The sequence below is a fragment of the Globicephala melas genome, chromosome 14, assembly GCF_963455315.2.
Source record: "Globicephala melas chromosome 14, mGloMel1.2, whole genome shotgun sequence".
In the NCBI taxonomy this organism is placed as follows: Eukaryota; Metazoa; Chordata; class Mammalia; order Artiodactyla; family Delphinidae; genus Globicephala; species Globicephala melas.
The window spans coordinates 46,433,733-46,450,032 of record NC_083327.1 but is presented as its reverse complement, the minus strand read 5'-3'; the positions used below and the strand labels follow the sequence as shown (position 1 = coordinate 46,450,032).

The 16,300-nt window shown below is 42.0% G+C and overlaps 1 protein-coding gene across 1 annotated transcript in view; it reads right to left on the bottom strand.

Moving 5' to 3' along the window:
* The window catches only part of SLC35F1 (solute carrier family 35 member F1), a 485,769-nt gene extending 470,064 nt beyond the window's left edge, over positions 1-15,705 (bottom strand). Inside the window, exon 1 of the mRNA XM_030853597.2 lies at positions 15,604-15,705. The gene's annotated coding sequence lies outside the window, so the exon portion shown is untranslated. The remainder of the gene's footprint in view (positions 1-15,603) is intronic.
* Positions 15,706-16,300: the final 595 nt, after the last annotated feature.

Below are 16,300 nucleotides of genomic sequence, written 5' to 3'. Positions count from 1 at the left end.
CTTCTACTATCTCTGGCCTCTTGTAGATGTACAATCTAATTCAGAAGTTTAATTGGACTGACTTAAATCCTACCCAGCCTTACAGAGCAAATTTCCTCCAGTCACCTCCTGGCTGAGGGTTCAACTCTTGGGGCTAGCAACAGTCCTATGTGACTTAACTCCCCCTTAAGAGGTGCATTAGAACCCTCAGCAACTGACTCACCAATTAGCTCCATTCCTGGTCAAGACGTGTCCAGAAAGTTTATAGAGACCTATTACCAAAAACAGGCTAAATGTACCATATTTTATGCCAGGTAGGTCTGCTACTTAGTTCAGCTACAGTTATGATATGTTAAATTGCATGAGACCAATGGTGGTTTCTTATGAAATCAGTAGCTTGCTTGGGGTCTCTTTACTATCTAGACTATGGATGATGGGTAAGAGCTTTGCTCATGGATTTTAATATTCAATGTGTATAAGACATTTGGAGTTTTAGAAAACATTTTTCCTTGAGTTCACATTAAAGGAAACACATATTCTCATGTTTTCCCTTTGTGTGTAGGAGTCCACTGCATTTTATGAAATTAATACTATAGAGGCATTGAATGCTCAGTCACCACTATATTGCAAGCACTCTCCTGCCACATCCAGAACTGTGGACAAGTTGCTCCTTCCAATAGGTGCATGGGAATGTGAAAGAAACTGCCAGAAAATTAACCCTGTAGGGTGGCCCAGTCATTCCAGATGAAAGTTGGCTGAAGCACTCTTTCAGACATAAACCTATCCGGGCAAAAACCTCCTTCAGAGATTCCCAGTGAAGTAACAGCAATCTTGGGAAAACAGAACTAACGAAAGTCACTCAATCTGGGTCTTTGTTTCAAAGGTCAATATGAGGAACCAAATGAACAAGTCATTAACTTCAGTTAGATTTGTTTTTAACTCAAATTTGTCACAGAGATAAAGATACATAAGACGCCCAAACTGCACACCTCCAGTTAATTTATGTATCTGCGTGTCCCACGTTGGCAAGGTAATATCTGCTCTGTATTTATAATAATTTTTTTTTTTTTTTTTTTTTTGTGGTACGCGGTCCTCTCGCTGTTGTGGCCTCTCCCGTTGCAGACCACAGGCTCCAGACGCGCAGGCTCAGCGGCCATGGCTCACGGGCCCAGCCGCTCCGCGGCATGTGGGATCTTCCCGGACCGGGGCACGAACCCGTGTCCCCTGCATGGGCAGGCGAACTCTCCACCACTGCGCCACCAGGGAAGCCCTGTATTTATAATTTAATCATATGTCATCATAGTGAAATCTCAGTCATTTTCCTAGTACTGAAAAATCATGTTTCAGATTGTTTATATGATGAGAGAAGAAGTAAATACAAAACAGAGACAAACAAACTGGGAACACAGAATGAAAAAAAAATACATCCTTGATCTTCTTGTTCATATGTGGCTATTATTTAACTCAATTGCATGCGGTGCAGATGGATGTTGATTTTAAATGCTAAGTGTGTAGGTCATAGTTAAGAACAAGTGACATGACTCATAGAAATTAAATGTCAAATCTCTTTAAATTTCCTGTTTTAAATTCTGCTTTGAGTACTTGGAAACCACTAGACAGATTCCAAACCTCAGACATCTCATTTCCAAGAGACGAGAAAAAAAATCTAAGTTTCCACTCCCTCCTCATTTGAAAACATAGATTGAAGTCACGGGCAAGGAAGCGAAAAAGATTTCCTATTAGCTGACACTGGAATTCACAGACTATGAGAATCAACAAAACAGACCAGAAATCTTATTCAAGGGATGCTAAACATTCACTTTGGAGCACAGTGTCCTGAATGCTGAATGGCACATGCCAGCTCTACTAGATTTCCTCAGGGACAGCACCTCCTGCTGATGAGCAGATGAAGTAAAAATTTAGCCCTGGTGCAAGGGGAGCATAAAACTTAAAGGAGTTATGCCGGTGTCTACACCCCTAGCCGTGCACAGATACATAACATGTTTTCCTAGAGAGAAAGGAAATCTTCAGAACTATCAGTAGAATGATAATAAGCTTGCCTGTTATGGACAACAGGGTACAGACCAACCTCTCCTAGTCCAACAGGGAAGGAAGTTCACTTACTTTTTGGCTTACTGGAATGGTCATCCTTGGGACCCTCATACACGTTTATATAACAGGTAACCTGAGCGCTAGACCCACAATAGCCAATATGTATAAAGCACTTATCACGGTGTCTGGTACCGTTCTATGAGTTTGTTATGTCTCAACAAATTTAATTCTCATAATAACTTTATGCGGTAGGTTCTACTATTATTCCCATTTTATAGGTAAGGAAATGGAGGCAGAGAGGATTTAAGTGTAGGATGCAAACTCAGGTGGTCTGGCTCCACAGTCTCTACTTTTAACCACTACCCTGTGGATTCATACAGCGACTTTTCCTTTCTCAGTCCTGCTGCTGCAAATCTGTTGTCAGCTCCCTTCTATGCATAACCCGTGCCCCACCCGCTCCCTGAAGCGAAATCCTGGGCAGGTGTCACGGCCTTTCTCCTAGAGAAGAAAAGCCTTCCAGTAACTTCAAGGCATAAGAACAGTCACCATTAAGCAAATAATACATGAGCTACAATGTAATATTAGCTTTTAATGCTCCCAACAAGCCTCTCCTAGCATCTAGCACCTTCCAGCTAGTGGCTGTCTCAGGCATCGCGCTGGGTAGGAGAGGGGCCTTGGGGGGCTGCTCACACCTTCTAGCTAGCTCTGGTTATTTGGAAGAGAAAGGAAGGTAGGTAAGGGGGAGGGGACCCTTCCCTCCTACAATGAGCGCGCATTAGCTCCCCAGGCCATGCTGATGTTTAAAACCAACTTGGTCTCAGGAACAGACCTCTATGAGCTCTGGGGGAGCCCCCGTCACCCAGGTGGCACCCGCAGTCCCCTGTGTGGGATGTGCCTTCTGACTAGCTTCTTAAAACTCCCCTTTGGCTCTCTCAGTATTCCACCTGCACAATTCTTCTGTTTTGATCTCCCCTCCAGGCAGCCCTCTTGTGCCAAGTCCTGTTTGAGGACTCCAGGTCGGCTGTCTCTCAAGCCCACCATGGAAAATGTCCCCCTTTGTCCCATCACTGGTGGGATTGTTGTTATTTCCTAAACCACAGCCTTCTGCTCTGCGGCCCCAGGCTGATTTCCAGCCTCTCTTTGGCAGGAGATGCGACCCGGCCCTTGGGGTGGTCTCTGGAAGCCACTGTCACTTTACTTGAAGGGAGGGGTAACCCCCCTCATTGTATCAGTCTCTCAAGACAACGGCCCAATTTCCAACTTCAGCGTCTTAGTGAGAGCTGGTTACCTGTGGTCAGCCTCACCATTTGTGTCTTGCTCAGAGTTCTGACACCGTATTTTAGAATGCAGGAGTAGTTTACTCTTATAGCCATTGAGCCTCAGTTGAAAATGAGACCAAAAACAAAAAAAATTATCATTTTAAGCTTACATGAGAGAGGTAGCTGGACCTCACAGGTAAACTACTGGGAAAAGCTCAGGGGGCCTAAGTTCCAGTCCTGATTCTGCCAAGAATAATTCTGTAGCCTTTGGGAGTTACTTTGTCTATTTGGGACTCAATTTCTACATATGTCTCCATCAAAGCTTCCCAAAGGGCTATCAAAAGAACACTAGTGCTGTGGACTGCTAACGGTTGTTTCATGGGGATAAAAGCATTCTAAAATCAAATAAATTTGGATAATTGTCATTAAGCTAAAGTTAAATTATGTTCTTTACAATAGGAGTTCTCATTAATGTGCATTACAAATTTCCAAGGAGAAATTTAGTATGCTGTAGTTCCCAAATGTTTGCACCATGGGACCTCTGTCACAAGGAGTGCTAATATCTTCCTTAGAAGACAATTTTAGAAAATCTGGACTCTATGAACTCAAAGGACCCACATGTTCAGTTTTCAGTGTCACAGGAATCCACAATTTTATGGCCCTTCCAGGTGCTCTACCCCTTTCCCCACCTGAGCTTCCACTCTTGAAGAGCTGTGCTTAGCATACGCAGTTGACTAGCAAGGAAGGAGCTTTGCTTTGTGTTGCAGGTTGCATTGTCCAAAAGCAGATGCTGAGACAGAGTTTGGCATACAGGGAATTATTAAGGAGCACCATCTGTGGAAGGGAGAGGAAAGAAGCCCTGTCCACTGGAGGGAACTGGCTGTGACGCAGGCATGATGAAGCCTCAGCCAACTCGATGGGGACCTCAGGAGCAAATACTGCCCATCAGAGTTGAACCACATCAGGGAGTAAATATTGCCCATTAGAGTTGAACCACATCAGGCCAAACTCTCCAGGCCTTTATACCACCATTTGACCAGTGGAGCCCTTGAGAGAGGCCACTCCCGGAGAGGAGGCAAACCCTGAAGGAGCAGCTGGAGGCTCTCAGCAGACGGCTGGGCAATGAGTCCTCCACTGCAGGTTAACTCGGAGGTGCTTCTCCGTGTTCAGCACACCCTTGCTTAATTAAGCTGAACACACTCCTGTTCTGTCTGCTCCAGGTATACTGGAGTGGAATGTGGAACGTAGGAATCTATTTTCCTTTTTATCCTGAAAGGCATTGAATGTGCTCAATTGGTTCTAAGAGGATCAGTAAACTTTGCAACATAGAGGGGTTTCTGTACAGTCAGGTATCCATTTCCAGAAACCATGGAGGACAAAGAGAATCCACCCAAACTGCCATGAAGCATTAAGCTATTTCCTATCATAGTGAATTGCTAGCACCATCACAAGTGGCACACCTCCATCCATATGCCTCTTCCTCTTCCCTCCAGTACTACAGAGAAACTCTCAAATCTCATATACTATTTGAATGGAAGTGCGTGAAGAAAATATCACCAATAGGGGAGACCAATTGCAAAATACAGAATACACTGTGTTATCAGAATAGTTTTTATCCTATTTCAATACTGTGTTTATAGAAATTGGCTTAATGATAGACCCAAATTATTTATCACCTATACTTAACTGAAGACAGATTGACACAGGTGCCTAAGTAAAAGATCTAGGCAGCTCTGAGAGTGACTTATGAGAGAGCTGGTTTTTTAAGCATATCCAGAGAAAAGAAAAAAGATCATGCCAGGGCAACATCAAAGCCAGCTAGAGCTCTGACTTAATACAAGTCCAGCTCCAAACCTGAGAGCCAGATGGGGATCGAGGAGGGTACTAAGAAAACAGCCTCAGGTACCCACTTACCTGGCTCAAGAAGAGTCGTAAGCTCTACTTTTCCATATGTTCAGCTGAGAACCCAAGCTGTGAGTACGGAAACAAGTAAAGTGTCAACTCTTCATTCTGAGCTATTTATGGAAAACTGAAGGGGTAGCTGATGCTGAGTGAGCAGGTGGATTTTAGTAAAATATTTCCACGGCTGCTTCAACTTACGCAAAATCCAAACTGAAGAAAGCAACATAATGCTAATTAAAGCTGTAGCTCAGGGCTTCCCTGGTGGCGCCGTGGTTGAGAGTCCGCCTGCCGATGCAGGGGACACAGGTTCGTGCCCCGGTCCAGGAAGATCCCACATGCCACGGAGCGGCTAGGCCTGTGAGCCATGGCCACTGGGCCTGCGCATCCGGAGCCTGTGGTCCGCAACGGGAGAGGCCACAACAGTGAGAGACCCGTGCACCGCGAAAAAAAAAAAAAAAAAGCTGTAGCTCAGTTTGCCAAAGCTGCTGGCTTTGATGAATGAGCCTTTCAAAGCCTCCCAGGCTCACAGACGATCTACCAGTCAGCATGCACCTCATTCAAAGACTCCCTAATCAAAGGGCCTTATTAAGTCACTAAGGGATAAATCCTAAATTATTTAAAAAGAATAACAACAATTACTATTTAACATCTACTTTTTAAGACCCAAAATATTCTAGACACTTGTACAAAACCTTAAAAAAATGTAGAACCACTCCAGACTTTCTCATTGAGTCAAATCCTAGTAACCTGTGGGAAGAAAATCCTAGTAACCTCTGCTCCCATCTGGTGATTCTGTGAAATGAACAGCTGTTCTTTATAAAGGTATTCAAGGCATTTGATCTAATTCTTGAAGATCCAGTGATTCAGGGGTCCAGGTAAACTGAATTATTGAGGATTTACAGATCAAGAGGGGAAACAAAGGACAATATGAGGTTATTTATTCAGAAGCTAAGTGTGCTCTGTCTACATTTAGTCCACAGGCCAAGTGTGGAGGACATCACTAGCGTTCACCACAAGCGAGCCTCCCCCAGTTCCTCTGAAGATGGGTGGGGCCACATGACTAGTTCTAGCCAATGAAATGTGAACAGAAACCACCTGTCATTTCTGGGCTGAGGTGGTAGAAAGCCCATCAGGGCTTCTCCCGTCTTGTTTGTCTGCTTCTGCAGCAACAGAGGAGCTGTATGTTCCAGATGATGCAACCACGATATGACTGAGTTCCCATCAGCCTGGGTCCTTTATTCCCCTGACTCCGGATGCCCCTCTCTCACCTTCATGTAACCATTATCTTGATGTTGGTAAGGTCCCCCATACCTGTTTTTATACTTTTGCCACATTTATATTTGTCATAAACACATCATATTGTTTTGCATGTATTTGAACTTTAAACAAATGGTATCTTATTGTGTGTATCAGTCCGTTGTTGCTTTTCAGTTCATATTATATGGTTGACATTTATCCATGCTGTTACCTCTAATTCTCTCAAGATTGAATGAACACATCCAATTTACTTATCTATTTTCCTCCTACTCGTTCGGGTAGTCTTACTTTTTGCTGTAATAAGCAATACTGCAATAAAATTAACATATAGGCCCCCTGAGCACATGTACGGGAGTTTCTCAAGAATTTGCACTTCAAAATGCAATCATCAGATTGAAGTGTATGGACAGCTTTAGTTTTACTATATATTAACAAATGAAAATGCCTAATACCTGTATAGTATTAACCCTGTGAGAAGGAACTATTTAAAGTTTTTCATTTAATCCTCACACAAACTCAGTGAGGTCCCTTAGAACAGGGCCTGGTTTGAAATAAGTAAGCTCTCTCTACATCTGGCTGTTCCGGTCATGTGTGGCTCACAGATGAAGCAGCTGAGGCACGGGTATTTGAAGTATGCTGACCATGTCACACAGCCAGCAACGGAGGAGGGCTGCCTCCAGAGTCCACCCTCTTAAACACTAAGCTCTTCTCCTGCTGGGCTGCAAAGGTCATGGAAGAGAGTGCTTATTTCTCCAAAGACTTGCAGAATTTGCTATTATCAAGCATTTCCATTTTTTGCCAGCCTTAACGTGTTTAAGGTGTTATTTCAGGATTGTTTTCATTTCCAATTCCCACACTAGAAATTGAATGTTTTTTCATATGTTCACTGGCCATTCAGGTGTTCTCTTTTGCTGTGATGGGCTATTCATACATTTCTTTTGCCCATTTTTATACTGGGCTGTATGCCTTTTGCCTGTTGATTCATAGGTGTTTTCTATATATCCTAGAACGAATTCTTTGCCAATTATATTTCTTTCAAAGATCTTTCCCAGTCTGTAGGTTGTAAATAAGCCCTCTAAATACCTTTTGTAATGAAAAACCTTCTCAATGCTAATATAATTAAATTTATCAACCTTTTTGTTTGTGCTTTCCATGTCTTTATATTTAAGAAATCCTTCCCTATACAGAGATTATAAAGATATTCATCTATATTCTATTCTAACAGTTGTAAAATTCTGTCCTTCATATTTAATTGTCTAATCTTCCTGGAATTTATCTTTGAATTTATCTAATGCTATTACACTGTACTGACATTATTTGATAAGGCCCATCCTTTCTCTACTGATTTATGGTGGTATCCCTGTCATGTATCAAGTGCTCCTATGAGTGCGGGCTTTTGCTGAGCTCTACTTTGTACCAATCTGTTCCATTAATCTTTTTGTTTATCTCAGGAAAAAAGCACCACCTTGTGTTACCCTAGCTTTATAAATTGTCTTCATATCCGAAGGGTAAGCCTCTCCTCTTTCCCTTCTTCAATATTATTTTAGCTTCTCTTGGCCCTTTATACAAAAGGCCTCTTGGCCTTTTTCATATGAATTTCAGGATCAATTTGTCAAGTTCCATGAAACACTCTATTGGGATTTTATTGGAATAAATTATTGAGTTTGTAAGCTTTTTCAGGGAAAAAACTAACAAACTACGATATCCAGTCTTTCCATCTATAAACACAGCATATACTTCTATCTATTCAGTTTTTTTCCTTAGGTCCTTCAGTCATGTATTGTAATATTCTCCATGGATAACTTGCACATATTCCTTCCTAGGTTACCTTTGGTTTTTTTGTTGCTCTTGGAATGACATCTCTTTTCCTGTTTCTATTCTTATTTGCTTATTGCTGATATGGCAATACAAATTATTTTGTATGTTAATCTTTTATATAGCAAATTTGCCAAACTATTTTATGACATCTAATAATTTGTAACGTCATTTGGATTTTCAAATTTATAATAGAGTATAATCTATATAGAAAATATTGTCTTTTTCTCGTGCTTATACTCCACGTCTTTTATGTCTTATGACATTGGCTGGGACTGCCAATAAAGTCTTGGGCTCACAAAGAGGGAGGGACATCCTCAAAGTTACCAGTTAGATAATGCCAGCTAACCCAATGTTTAATACCCAAATCATGTCTCTTTGTCACTCTATAAACATTTTTCTCTGAAGGAGATTTCCCCCTTGGTCTTCTGTTAGATTGTTAGATCAGTTTTAGACGACTGTACAAAAATTTTAATTAGGTAAGAGGGAAAGATGCAATCACACAAACATTAAAAGTAGATTGATTATGAAGCAGTAAACTTAAGATAGTACTTTTTTACATTTAAGTAGTCATGGGGAAGCTTCATTACATGCTTCAAGTTACCTTGCTTAGCAACAGCTCTTCAGAAGTTTCAGTTATCAGTATGATCACTAAAAAGAGAATAAGCTACAAAATTAACCTACAAAAGCTAGATACATTTGCAGCTAGAAATAAATGAGTAAATATCTGTGTTTCAAATATGGCATGGTCCTTTCCATAACTATCATTTTTGAGGTACTGTCAGGCTAAATCTTCCCAGCATCAGTCTTTTGTTTTAATTTTCTCCTTTCATATACAGCACCATATATGCAGACAGTGGCTTTAGCATTTTGGTCCTCATTTTCCAAATTTGGGGGACAGACCCCTTTCCCTCGAACTGAAAAATAGACATATGACCCGGGGTGTCTAGTGCTTCCTTTCTGGGTAGCTGCCTCTGGAATAATGCTGGCATACCATTAGCATTCAAAACTGGGCTGAAGAAAGCAAAACTGAATGTCCTACTATTATGCACATCCAGCCTGGGCTGCATTTTAGAAGAGAGCGGAAAAAGAAAGCCAAATGGCTTTGCCTTTGCTACCATTTTAATGACTACTTTCAAGGAGCGTCATGTTTGCTTCCAAGGTACAAAGATGAACAAGAATTCTCCCTGCCTGCCATGAGTTACAGGTTTAATGAAGGAATCAGTTCCTGAAACACTCACTACTGAGTGAAGAAGTGTTCTAGTGGATACACATCCAGAGTGCCACAGAAACAAAGAGGAGGCACCCCGTAATCAACGTGTTTTCTCCAAGAAGACTGGAGCTATGTGAGTAACTAACCCTCAGTAAATTGGATAAAGAATCCTTCAACAAGCAAGTAACTTCTATAAATACAAACCACTGATGCCCTTACTATATAAAAGCTCTTACAGGTAAAAGATTAATCCTCCTATTGACAACAGGCAAAGGATATGCTCAAGCAGTTAACAAAGTATGAAATACAAGTGGCCAATAAACCAATGAAAAGATGTTCAGCCTCACTAGTCATTAGTTAAATACAGAACAAAACATCAGTGATGTCATCTTTCAGATTGACAAGTATTCAAATGATTGTTACTTGGCAATTGCAAGGATATTGGGAAGGGGGGTCCCCTCATTCATTGTGTACAAGCGTGCAAATTGATATAAATTTTCTAGAGAAATCTGCTGATGTGTATTAAAATTTTAAAGCACTATCATTTAATACAGTCATTCCATTTCATAGAATATATCCTCAGAAACATAATCAGACAAGTACACAAGGATGTAGGTACATAGAATGTCCCCTATAGATTTGTTTAAAACAGTTTAAAAAAAGTTTTAAAATTTTTACTTATTTGGTTAAATAAAATATGGTATATCCACCCATTGGACTGTTATGCATCTGTTTTAAAAAATTAAGTATATAACTTTTGACTTGGAAAGATGTTCAAGATATATATTTTAAGTGACAAAAGCAGTTTATAAACAGTATGTTGAGTGTGATCCCATTTATACAGATATATTATGTATGCATAAGAAACGGGAAGTCTGTGCACTAAATAGTAGCTGTAGTTGTCTGTGGGAGGATGAGCTTATAGGGAACTTCCACACTGTACATTTGAACATTTGAATGTGTAGTTTGAATTTTTGTCATGGAGCATATGTTACTTTTATACTCAAAACAAAACCAAGATAGCTCTTAAAAAGGGGGAAGACTCCTTTACCAGTTTACAGGATGTTATTGAAATGGTATTTTTGTGTAAATATTATATTTTACGGAATATTGTTGGTTTATAATAACTTTTTATAAAACTTCTTATTAAAAATGTACATCCAGTCAGGTTATTTGAGTAAAAATTCCAGCAGCTTCACAGCCCATTCTTGACTCTAAAATATGCCAAGTCTATAAACATATAAAAAGGTCTTTAGAATGGTTAAAAAGAGGTATCTAGGGTCTTCCTACAGGAAGCCTGCTTCCTCTTCTCCCCAAATATATGGTTTAAGCTTCTTTGTGAATTTATGTAATTCTATGAGATATTTTCACTGAAGACGTGTGGCTCCATGTGTGCGTGGTAACTTGTAAGCTTATGCTGTTAATCAGTCTGTATTTGAGATTTTTTTCCCCACTTCAAGTAATTAGCTGTTAGGACAAGCAAAACACAGTTTTTGTGTCAAGCATGTAGCAGATTTCAAGAATAAAAAAAAAAACAAAAAAACAGGATGGCAAAGAAACATTGTAAAGAGCCAATATAAAGACAAAAATAATAATCATCAGGAAGATATCATTTGGATTTTTTTGTGAGGTTTTTTGGTTTGGGGTATTTTTTCGTTGTTGTTTTGGTAAAACCAATTATTGAGGTTATGGCAGCAAGCATGACGCTGTCTACAAGCAACTATGGTACGGATAACATAACTGAAGACTCTCAGTATGGAAATCTCTGTTGTCCCAATACAATTGTGTGAATAAACTTGTTAACCGGAGACACACCAGGCTCAAAAGCAGCCACACTCTGCTCAGTCTTCTCCTGTACTAGCTGATTAGGAGACAGAAGATATGGAGTCAAACTCCTTTGCCATATATTATAAAGCACAGTCCAGTACAGAGAGTAAAATTAAGAAAATTTGAGATCAACACTTAACCAGAAATTACCAACTAGATCTTGTACTAAATCATATTCTCAAACTCTAACTAAGACAGCAAACTGCACCAGACTGAATCAGGATCAAAGCAGCCTAACAAATGAGCCCCTTCATTATAATCTCACTTAGCAAAAAGTCTGAAGGTAGGCACTTCCGGGGTGGGGTCAGTGGATCAGTGATGTAAGAGCTCTACATGTTCATGTCTGGGATTCTCATGACCTTATGGTTGCAACATGGCTGCAACATCTCCAAGCATCACAACTGTACATGAAAAGTTCCAAAGCAGGAAGGATGGGGTGACTCTCCTGCAGCAGAAGCCCCCTAGAAATCCCCACCTGACTTATGTCACTGGCTAGACCCCCTAAACCAATCACTGGCAAAGGGGAACAGGATTGCTGTAATTGACTTAGTTCATTCATGCTTCATCACAAGCTGCAGTCCAAATAAAACCGATTTCTGTTAGAAAGGAGGAGGGGGAACAACCATTGAGTAGGCCATCAGCAGCGTGTTACAGAGAAAACAAGGTTCCCACATAACGGGCCAGGCAGCCCTTTGACCACCCTGGTGTTCAAATTCTTCTCTACAGAATCCCTCCTAAGAATGATTCCTGGGAGTCATATCCCCAGAAACAGCAAACTAGTTTCAGGGAGACTTTCCTAGAAAATTGTCCCCAAAGTCAAAACTCGCACTCTGTTGAAAAAGAGGAACATACTCATCAGCAAGCTTTCACGGTCTTCTGTAATCACATTTGCCTTCTGGGAAAAATCTATGGATGAAACTAGCCCAGAGTACACTTAGGCTCCTTCTAATGTGCTCCTTCATGCTCTTTCCTGAACAACCAATCATCACTGTGGCTGGCAGGAGTTAAGTGGGCGTTTTCTCGTCTAGTCCTGAAAGCAGACTTCTGGGTTTGTATCTCAGGAGGTGACACAGACTGGCCCCGGCCCAGGCAGTCTCATCAAAGTTCGGTGGACTTGGTTAAATTACTAATTTACACCTCCATGTTCTTAAAAGTATACCTACAAGCAAAACCATGTTGCAAAGTTAGGAACAAAATAGCTATTTTTTAAAAATTGAATACTTCCTATATGCCAGTCACCAAGCCAAATGCTTTATATGTATACATAGGTTATCTCACTTAATCCTGTACAAGAATCTTCCAAAGTTGTTGCTGACATTTTACTCCTATTCCAATAAGAAAACTGAGAACTCCAGGCCACACATGGAGGAGCTGGATTCACTCAGATCTGTCTGACCTAAACTTGTGTGCCTATCTGCCACTCATTCTTTTACTGTCAACGTGTGCAAAATAAAGAAACCACCTCCAAATGACCCCCTTGAAACTGATCATTGTGATCACAAATACCCAACAAAGTGAAGCCCATAAACCCCCTTGACCTGTCTGCCCTGTGTCCTCACCAGCAGTCAGCAGCCACTCTTAGATTTTGGATCTCTGGTCACCAGAAGGTATGTGTGACTTGCCAGCCACAGCGCCATGCTGGGCCAGAGAGATGGGTGTACAGATGCTTTAGAGACACAGTATTAGAAAGAAGACCAAGCCTTTGGATCCCAGAATCTTGTTGTTTCAGTCAGGGTTGGTTTAGTTGCAGAGAATGGGAATCACTGTGGCTAATCTAAGCAGAAAGGGTTTTAGTGTCGGAAATTCGGTATTTCCTGAAAAATTGAGAAGAAGGGCTGAAGGAGAGTCTTTAGATGGAGGCTTCATAAATGTCTCCTGGAACAGCTCTGCCGAGCTGCCTGCCAGGGGGCAGCATTCTCTGCCACAGCTGGAAGTAAGGTGTACCAGTCAGGCTCAATCAGGGAAGAAAAGAAAACAAACAAACAAACAAACAAAACTTCTCTTGACATTTCAAACAGAGAAAATTTAATACAGGCATTGGTTGCAAGGGTGTTAGAATGGCTGGAAAGACGAAAGAAGATAATAAGTTTCCCCAAAGATCCGTAAGTGCAGGAAACCATGGCTGCCCATAGCTGGAGGAGCAGAAGGGGAGACAGCATGACCCACAGCCCAGGATCCCTGTGCTGTTGAGGTCCCTGCTGGAGCCGAGGCACCTGTACAGGAGCCAGAGCCCGCCTTCCGCCCACTGCTGCCGCTAGAGCAGCCTCAGCCGCTGCCGACACCACCATTTCGCCTCCAGACGCTGGAAGACAGATGGAGCTCACTTATTCCCGATCCCTGCCTTGCCAGTCGTCTGACACTGTCAGTGTTAAAAACAAGACAACAGGCCCCAAATGAAGTCACTTAGCATATGCTAAGCCCCACGGCACCAAACTGAGACTTAAGACTTAGTTACAGTTTTGGCTCTTCCAGCAATGGAATCATAAACCCAGTCAATCAGGAATCACCTGATCAGCACTAGTGAGGTCATCTCCCTGATAGACCCCGCCTTCCCCTAAAAGAAAGGGACCTTGTCACAGCCAATCCACTTTTTACTAGTGTCACTGCCTTGTTCTCACTCCATTCTACCTATGCAAGTCTTTGATTTTGTACAGCTCCCCAGAGTTCTTTTCTTTCTGCTAGATGGGATGCTGCCTGATTCATGAATAGTTGACTACAACCACTAAGATCTTTAAAACTTCCTCAATTGAATTTTGTTTTTTTAACACCATCCATTGGCTAAAGCTAATTAGGCGCCAGTTGGAGAGGGAATCTCCAAGTGTAGTTTTTGCCGTCTCCATGCCCCCGACAACAGAGAGCACAAAAGGCTGAGGTAGACTGGGAGCAAACAGGCAAATGGCCAACACTTCAGGGAATCAGAGCACAGCTGCTGCAGCTGTCGGCTCCAGGAACCTCCTACCGTAGTGAATCAATGCTCCTGTCTGGCTCTGTTCTTGTATTCGTTTGCTAGGACTGCTGTAACAAATTATCACAAATTGGGTGGCTTAAAACAACAGAAATGTATCCTCTCAAAGTCCTAGAGGCCAGAAATCTGAAATCAAGGTGTTGTTTCAAGGGGTAGTTCCTTCTGGAAGCTCTGAGGGATAATCTGCTCCATGATTCTCTCCAAGCTTCTGGTGGCTACAGACAACCCTCGGCGTTCCCTGGCTTAAGGCTTAAACTCCAATTTCTGCCTCCATCTTCCCATGGCCTTCTTCTCTCTGTTATCTCTCCTTTTCTGTCTCTTATAGAGACACTCATTGGATTTAGGGTCCAACCTCATCTGGATGACCTGATCTAAAGATTCTTACATTAAGTCTAAATTCTAAATAAAGTCACATTCTGAGGTTCTGGGAGGACATATCCTTTGGGAGCCACCATTCAACTCTACCACCCTGATCTCACAGCTTCTCTTAGTCTTGGGACTTCCCAGCCTATGGTGGGAACATGGATGAGGCACCAGCCTCCAATACTCTGATTCCTCTAGATCATTCTGGGAGTTTCTGCTGCCCCTGCACGCCTCTCAAGATTGATCCCAAGAGGGATGGGGAAGGGACCTCCTCCTTTGAGGACAGATTCAAAACCAATTAAACCATAGGCTCAAAAGTACCTAAAAACAACTGATATTCCAAGTAAGCACTCAATACACGGTCCTCACCATGACAACATTAATAATTATTGTCATGATTATAATTATCATGTAAAATGAAAGCCCATTATTGAAATTATCTTAAATCATCATACATCAAAAATAACCTCTCAAATCATTAACAAATGTAGTATTTCCAGCTCATATAAACACACTGTTGGTACTTGCTTGTGATCATTATGATTGAAATCAGAGTGAAGGAGAGACAGTATATGAAATGCATAAGCTCGTTTTTTATAAAAACAAATATCACAGTGGAAGCCTGCCACTGAATCTGCTTATTGTCTGCTGAACTTAGGACCCTAACAGTTAAATGTGAATGAAAGGAAGCCTTCACAAAGATGACAGTGTTCTGTCGTTGGTACTTTTTATTTTAAGACCCAGGAGCTAACATAGTCTCCCAGGAAATAGATTCAGTGACATTTAGCTTTTTGACCTTTAAAAGGAAAGGACGAAATCCCCAATAGAAGGCTCTCTCAACCTGGTCCTCTGCTCTTGATGATGTGAAGTTATTTCCCACAGCCACCACTGACAGACAGAAATGGGACCATCCTCTCACCCACAGACTGCTCATTTGTTCACATATTCATACGTAGTCACTGAGCACCTACCATGTGCTGGGCACTGGGGACCCCTGGTGAACCGGACAGGCTTGGCCTCACGGAGCTCACAGCACAGCAGGAAAGACAGGCAAGCAAATGAGGGAGTCAGGATGAATCTCCGTCCTTATACTCAGTGGTGAAAAATATACACATTTCTTAATTTATAACTTAACCTACTTTCTGTTTCCAGCTCCCAATCCCCCAGCGTAGCAGAAACGTCATCTCAGCCCATTTGAGGCCTCCTCTTTCCACAGGCTGCATATAGTTTTGGAGGTGGGTCTTACAAAGTGTTGAAGAGTTGCTAGGGAGGGGTTGGGAAGGGGAACACTGTCCCTTGAGGCCACCTGCAGTTACCTGCCCATCTGCATCTGCTGAAACATCCAGCATTCCCTCTGACGCTTGGTATCGGCCTCCGCAGTCACCACTGAGAAGTGGCCCCTGGCCCATCGTGGCCTCCGTGTCCTGCAGTTGTCTGTCGTGTGCCTGACCCGGGCTGCATAGTGTTTGGGGAACATACATGTTCCTTTCGTAGAGTTCTCCTACCAACCTGGTCTCCACATTCATTTTCAGGTTCCACAACCCTGTCTGTATCAGGGTTTTCTGTCCCCCACCTCCATCCTCCATCCCCTCATTAAATAGTTCACTGGAATTAGGCAGCAGGAAACCTCCCATATGGTGATTCATGGACCTATTCTCCTTCCCTTCC